Raw genomic sequence first — 7,500 nt, 5'->3', positions numbered from 1 at the left:
GGTTATGGTTAGGGTTAGGGTTAGGGTTAGGGTTAGGGTTAGGGTTAAGGTTAGGGTTGGGGTTAGGGTTAGGGTTAAGGTTAGAGTAAGGGTTAGGGTTAGGGTTGGGATTAGGGTTACGCTTACGGTTACGGTTACGGTTACGGTTACGGGTACGGTTAGCGTTTCGGTTAGGGTTAGGGTTAGCATTTGGGTTAGGGTTAGGGTTAGGATTGGGTTTAGGGTTAGGCTTAGGTTTAGGGTTAGGCTTAGGATTGCGGTTAAGGTTAGAGGTAGGGTTATGTTTAGCATTTCGGTTAGGGATATGGTTAGGGTTAGGGTTACGGTTACGGTTAGGCTTAGGCTTAGGCTTAGGTTTAGTGTTAGGATTAAGGTTAGGGTTAGGGTAAGGGTTAGGGTTAGGGTTAGCGTTTTGGTTAGGGTTAGGGTTAGGGTTAGGGTTACGGTTACGGTTACGGTTAGCGTTTCGGTTAGGGTTAGGGTTAGCATTTGGGTTAGGGTTAGGGTTAGGGTTAGGGTTAGGGTCATGGTCAGGGTTAGTGTTAGAGTTAGGGTTAGGGTTAGGGTTAGGGTTAGGGTTAAGGTTGGGGCTGGGGATAGGGTTAGGGTTAGGGTTAGGGTTAGAGTTGGGATTAGGGTTAGGGTTAGGGTTACGGTTACGGTTAGGGTTAGGGTTAGGGTTAGGGTTAGGGTTAGGGTTAAGGTTAGGGTTAGGCTTAGGTTTAGGTTTAGGCTTAGGATTGCGGTTAAGGTTAGAGGTAGGGTTATGTTTAGCGTTTCTGTTAGGGTTATGGTTAGGGTTAGGGTTACGGTTACGGTTAGGCTTAGGCTTAGGTTTAGTGTTAGGATTAAGGTTAGGGTTAGGGTAAGGGTTAGGGTTAGGGTTGCGGTTAGGGTTAGGGTTAGGGTTAGGGTTGGGGTTAAGTTTAGAGTTAGGGTTAGGGTTAGCCTTAAGGTTAGGGTTAGGGTTAGGGTTAGGGTTAGGGTTAGGGTTGTTAGGGTTAGGGTTAGGGTTAGGGTTAGGGTTAGGGTTAGAATGAGGGTGAGGGTGAGGGTTAGGGTTAGGGTTAGAATTGGGGTAAAGGTTAGAGTTAGGGTTAGGGTTAGCGTTTTGGTTAGGGTTAGGGTTAGGGTTAGTGTTAGGGTTACGGTTACGGTTACGGTTACGGTTAGCGTTTCGGTTAGGGTTAGGGTTAGCATTTGGGTTAGGGTTAGGGTTAGGGTTAGGGTTAGGGTTAGGGTTAGGGTTAGGGTTAGGGTCATGGTCAGGGTTAGGGTTAGGGTTAGGGTTAGGCTTAAGGTTGGGGCTGGGGATAGGGTTAGGGTTAGGGTTAGGGTTAGGGTTAGAGTTGGGATTAGGGTTAGGGTTAGGGTTAGGGTTAGGGTTAGGGTTAGGGTTAGGGTTAGGGTTAGGGTTAGGGTTAGGGTTAGGGTTAGGGTTACGGTTAGGGTTAGGGTTAGGGTTAGGGTTAGGGTTAGGGTTAGGGTTAGGGTTAGGGTTAGGGTTAAGGTTAGAGTAAGGGTTAGGGTTAGGGTTGGGATTAGGGTTACGCTTACGGTTACGGTTACGGTTACGGTTACGGGTACGGTTAGCGTTTCGGTTAGGGTTAGGGTTAGCATTTGGGTTAGGGTTAGGCTTAGGTTTAGGGTTAGGCTTAGGATTGCGGTTAAGGTTAGAGGTAGGGTTATGTTTAGCGTTTCGGTTAGGGATATGGTTAGGGTTAGGGTTACGGTTACGGTTAGGCTTAGGCTTAGGTTTAGTGTTAGGATTAAGGTTAGGGTTAGGGTAAGGGTTATGGTTAGGGTTAGGGTTGCGGTAAGGGTTAGGGTTAGGGTTAGGGTTAGGGTTAGGGTTGGGGTTAAGTTGAGAGTTAGGGTTAGGGTTAGCCTTTCGGTTAGGGTTAGGGTTAGGGTTAGGGTTAGGGTTAGGGTTAGGCTTGCGGTTAGGGTTAGGGTTAGGGTTAGGGTTAGGGTTAGGGTTACGGTTACGGTTACGGTTACGGTTACGGTTAGCGTTTCGGTTAGGGTTAGTGTTAGCATTTGTGTTAGGGTTAGGGTTAGGGTTAAGGTTGCGGCTGGGGAAAGGGTTAGGTTTAGGGTTAGGGTTGGGATTAGGGTTAGGGTTAGGGTTAGGGTTAGGGTTAGGGTTAGGGTTAGGGTTAGAGTTAGAGTTAGAGTTAGAGTTAGTTAGAGTTAGAGTTAGAGTTAGGGTTTAGCCTTAGGTTTAGGATTGGGGTTAAGGTTAGAGTTAGGGTTAGGGTTAGGGTTAGGGTTAGGGTTAGGGTTGGGGTTAGGGTTAGGGTTAGGGTTAGGGTTAGGGTTACGGTTACGGTTACGGTTACGGTTACGGTTACGGTTAGTGTTTCGGTTAGGGTTAGGGTTAGCAATTGGGTTTTGATTAGGGTTAGCGTTAGGGTTAGGGTTAGGGTTAGGATTGGGGTTAGGGTTAGGGTTAGGGTTACGGTTACGGTTAGGGTTAAGTTTAGGGTTATGGTTAGGGTTAGGGTTAGGGTTACGGTTAGGGTTACAGTTAGGGTTAGGGTTAGGATTGGGGTTAGGGTAAGGGTGAGGGTTAGAAATGGGATGGGTTAGGTTTAGGCTTAGGGTTAGGGTTAGGGTTAAGGTTGCCGCTGGGGATAGGGTTAGGGTAAGGGTTGGGATTAGGGTTACGGTTAGGGTTAGGGTTAGGGTTAGAGTTAGAGTTAGAGTTAGAGTTACAGTTAGAGTTAGGGTTAGGGTTAGGGTTAGGGTTAGGGTTAGGGTTAGGGTTAGGGTTAGCCTTAGCCTTAGCCTTAGCCTTAGGTTTAGGATTGGGGTTAAGGTTAGAGTTAGGGTTAGGGTTGGGATTGGGGTTAGGGTTAGGGTTAGGGTTAGCCTTAGCCTTAGGTTTAGGATTGGGGTTAAGGTTAGAGTTAGGGTTAGGGTTAGGGTTAAGGTTAGGGTTAGGGTTAGGCTTAGCCTTAGGCTTAGGATTGGGGTTAAGGTTAGAGTTAGGGTTAGGGTTAGGGTTAGGGTTAGGGTTAAGGTTGCGGCTGGGGATAGGGTTAGGGATAGGGTAAGGGTTAGGGTTGGGATTAGGGTTAGGGTTAGGGTTAGGGTTAGAGTAAGAGTTAGAGTTAGAGTTAGGGTTAGGGTTAGGGTTAGCCTTAGGCTTAGGATTGGGGTTAAGGTTAGAGTTAGGGTTAGGGTTAGGGTTAGGGTTGGGATTAGGGTTAGGGTTAGGGTTAGGGTTAGGGTTAGGGTTAGGGTTGGGATTAGGGTTAGGGTTAGGGTTAGGGTTAGGGTTACGGTTACGGTTACGGTTACGGTTAGCGTTTCAGTTAGGGTTAGGGTTAGAATTTGGGTTAGGGTTAGGCTTAGGTTTAGGTTTAGGCTTAGGATTGCGGTTAAGGTTAGAGGTAGGGTTATGTTTAGCGTTTCGGTTAGGGTTAGGGTTAGGGTTGGGGTTAGGGTTAGGGTTAGGGTTAGGGTTAGGGTTAGGGTTAGGGTTAGGGTTAGGGTTGTTAGGGTTAGGGTTAGGGTTAGGGTTAGGGTTAGGGTTAGGGTTAGAATGAGGGTGAGGGTGAGGGTTAGGGTTAGAATTGGGGTTAAGGTTAGAGTTAGGGTTAGGGTTAGCGTTTTGGTTAGGGTTAGGGTTAGGGTTACGGTTACGGTTACGGTTACGGTTACGGTTAGCGTTTCGGTTAGGGTTAGGGTTAGCATTTGGGTTAGGGTTAGGGTTAGGGTTAGGGTTAGGGTCATGGTCAGGGTTAGTGTTAGGGTTAGGGTTAAGGTTGGGGCTGGGGATAGGGTTAGGGTTAGGGTTAGGGTTAGATTTGGGATTAGGGTTAGGGTTAGGGTTAGGGTTAGGGTTAGGGTTACGGTTACGGTTACGGTTAGGGTTAGGGTTAGGGTTAGGCTTAGGGTTAGGGTTAGGGTTAGGGTTAGGGTTAGGGTTAGGGTTAGGGTTAGGGTTAGGGTTAAGGTTAGGGTTAGGCTTAGGTTTAGGTTTAGGCTTAGGATTGCGGTTAAGGTTAGAGGTAGGGTTATGTTTAGCGTTTCGGTTAGGGTTATGGTTAGGGTTAGGGTTACGGTTACGGTTAGGCTTAGGCTTAGGTTTAGTGTTAGGATTAAGGTTAGGGTTAGGGTAAGGGTTAGGGTTAGGGTTGCGGTTAGGGTTAGGGTTAGGGTTAGGGTTAGGGTTAGGGTTAGGGTTGGGGTTAAGTTTAGAGTTAGGGTTAGGGTTAGCCTTAAGGTCAGGGTTAGGGTTAGGGTTAGGGTTAGGGTTAGGCTTGCGGTTAGGGTTAGAGTTAGGGTTAGGGTTAGGGTTAGGGTTAGGGTTAGGGTTAGGGTTAGAGTTACGGTTACGGTTACGGTTACGGTTACGGTTACGGTTAGCGTTTCGGTTAGGGTTAGTGTTAGCATTTGGGTTAGGGTTAGGGTTAGGGTTAAGGTTGCGGCTGGGGAAAGGGTTAGGTTTAGGGTTAGGGTTGGGATTAGGGTTAGGGTTAGGGTTAGAGTTAGAGTTAGAGTTAGAGTTAGAGTTAGAGTTAGAGTTAGAGTTAGAGTTAGAGTTAGAGTTAGGGTTAGGGTTTAGCCTTAGGTTTAGGATTGGGGTTAAGGTTAGAGTTAGGGTTAGGGTTAGGGTTCGGGTTCGGGTTGGGATTAGGGTTAGGGTTAGTGTAGGGGTTAGGGTTTGGGTTAGGGTTAGGGTTAGGGTTACGGTTACGGTTAGTGTTTCGGTTAGGGTTAGGGTTAGCAATTGGGTTAGGATTAGGGTTAGCGTTAGGGTTAGGGTTAGGGTTACGGTTAGGGTTAAGGTTAGGGTTAGGGTTAGGGTTAGCGTTAGGGGTAGGGTTAGGTTTAGCGTTTCGGTTAGGGTTAGGTTTAGGTTTACGGTTAGGGTTGGGATTAGGGTTAGGGTTAGGGTTAGGGTTAGGGTTAAGGTTGCCGCTGGGGATAGGGTTAGGGTTAGGGTTGGGATTAGGGTTACGGTTAGGGTTAGGGTTAGAGTTAGAGTTAGGGTTAGGGTTAGGGTTAGGGTTTGGGTTAGGGTTAGGGTTAGCCTTAGCCTTAGCCTTAGCCTTAGCCTTAGCCTTAGGTTTAGGATTGGGGTTAAGGTTAGAGTTAGGGTTAGGGTTGGGATTAGGGTTAGGGTTAGGGTTAGGGTTAGGGTTAGGGTTACAGTTACGGTTAGCGTTTCAGTTAGGGTTAGGGTTAGAATTTGGGTTAGGGTTAGGGTTAGGGTTAGGATTGCGGTTAAGGTTAGAGGTAGGGTTATGTTTAGCGTTTCGGTGAGGGTTAGGGTTAGGGTTAGGCTTAGGTTTAGGTTTAGGCTTAGGATTGCGGTTAAGGTTAGAGGTAGGGTTATGTTTAGCGTTTCGGTGAGGGTTAGGGTTAGGGTTAGGGTTGGGGTTAGGGTTAGGGTTAGGGTTAGGGTTAGGGTTGTTAGGGTTAGGGTTAGGGTTAGGGTTAGGGTAAGGGTTAGGGTTAGAATGAGGGTGAGGGTGAGGGTTAGAATTGGGGTTAAGGTTAGGGTTAGGGTTAGGGTTAGCGTTTTGGTTAGGGTTAGGGTTAGGGTTAGGGTTAGGGTTAGGGTTATGGTTACGGTTACGGTTAGCGTTTCGGTTAGGCTTAGGGTTAGCATTTGGGTTAGGGTTAGGGTTAGGGTTAGGGTTAGGGTTAGGGTCATGGTCAGGGTTAGTGTTAGGGTTAGGGTTAGGGTTAAGGTTGGGGCTGGGGATAGGGTTAGCGTTAGGGTTAGGGTTAGGGTTAGAGTTGGGATTAGGGTTAGGGTTAGGGTTACGTTAACGGTTACGGTTACGGTTACGGTTACGGTTAGGGTTAGGGTTAGGGTTAGGGTTAGGGTTAAGGTTAGGGTTAGGGTTAATGTTAGAGTAAGTGTTAGGGTTAGGGTTGGGATTAGGGTTAGGGTTAGGGTTAGGGTTAGGGTTAGGGTTAGGGTTACGGTTACGGTTACGGTTACGGGTACGGTTAGCGTTTCGGTTAGGGTTAGGGTTAGCATTTGGGTTAGGGTTAGGGTTAGGATTGGGGTTAGGGTTAGGCTTAGGTTTAGGTTTAGGCTTAGGATTGCGGTTAAGGTTAGAGGTAGGGTTATGTTTAGCGTTTCGGTTAGGGTTATGGTTAGGGTTAGGGTTACGGTTACGGTTAGGCTTAGGCTTAGGTTTAGTGTTAGGATTAAGGTTAGGGTTAGGGTAAGGGTTAGGGTTAGGGTTAGGGTTGCGGTTAGGGTTAGGGTTGGGATTAGGGTTAGGGTTAGGGTTAGAGTTAGAGTTAGAGTTAGAGTTAGAGTTAGAGTTAGAGTTAGAGTTAGAGTTAGAGTTAGAGTTAGAGTTAGAGTTAGAGTTAGAGTTAGAGTTAGAGTTAGAGTTAGAGTTAGGGTTAGGGTTAGGGTTTAGCCTTAGGTTTAGGATTGGGGTTAAGGTTAGAGTTAGGGTTAGGGTTAGGGTTAGGGTTAGGGTTGGGATTAGGGTTAGGGTTAGGGTTAGGGTTAGGGTTAGGGTTAGGGTTAGGGTTAGGGTTAGGGTTAGGGTTAGGGTTGGGGCTGGGGATAGGGTTAGGGTTAGGGTTAGGGTTAGGGTTAGGGTTAGAGTTGGGATTAGGGTTAGTGTTAGGGTTAGGGTTAGGGTAACGGTAACGGTAACGGTTACGGTTACGGTTACGGTTACGGTTACGGTTACGGTTAGGGTTAGGGTTAGGGTTAAGGTTAGGGTTAGTTTTAAGGTTAGAGTAAGGGTTAGGGTTAGGGTTGGGATTAGGGTTAGGGTTAGGGTTAGGCTTAGGCTTAGGTTTAGGTTTAGGCTTAGGATTGCGGTTAAGGTTAGAGGTAGGGTTATGTTTAGCGTTTCGGTTAGGGTTATGGTTAGGGTTAGGGTTACGGTTACGGTTAGGCTTAGGCTTAGGTTTAGTGTTAGGATTAAGGTTAGGGTTCGGGTAAGGGTAAGGGTTAGGGTTAGGGTTAGGGTTAGGGTTAGGGTTGCGGTTAGGGTTAGGGTTAGGGTTAGGGTTAGGGTTAGGGTTAAGTTTAGAGTTAGGGTTAGGGTTAGCCTTTCGGTTAGGGTTAGGGTTAGGGTTAGGGTTAGGCTTGCGGTTAGGGTTAGGGTTAGGGTTAGGGTTAGGGTTAGGGTTAGGGTTACGGTTACGGTTACGGTTACGGTTAGCGTTTCGGTTAGGGTTAGGGTTAGCATTTGGGTTAGGGTTAGGGTTAGGGTTAGGGTTAAGGTTGCGGCTGGGGAAAGGGTTAGGTTTAGGGTTAGGGTTGGGATTAGGGTTAGGGTTAGGGTTAGAGTTAGAGTTAGAGTTAGAGTTAGAGTTAGAGTTAGAGTTAGAGTTAGAGTTAGAGTTAGAGTTAGAGTTAGAGTTAGAGTTAGAGTTAGGGTTTAGCCTTAGGTTAAAGGGTAAGGGTTAGGGTTAGGGTTAGGCCTAGGGTTAGGGTTACGGTTAGGGATACAGTTAGGGTTAGGGTTAGGATTGGGGTTATTGTAAGGGTGAGGGTTAGGG

This window comes from Podarcis vaucheri (genome assembly GCF_965113315.1).
Source record: "Podarcis vaucheri genome assembly, chromosome: 5".
NCBI classification, from domain to species: domain Eukaryota; kingdom Metazoa; phylum Chordata; class Lepidosauria; order Squamata; family Lacertidae; genus Podarcis; species Podarcis vaucheri.
The sequence above is the reverse complement of the archived record's forward strand: the minus strand, read 5'-3'. Positions refer to the sequence as shown.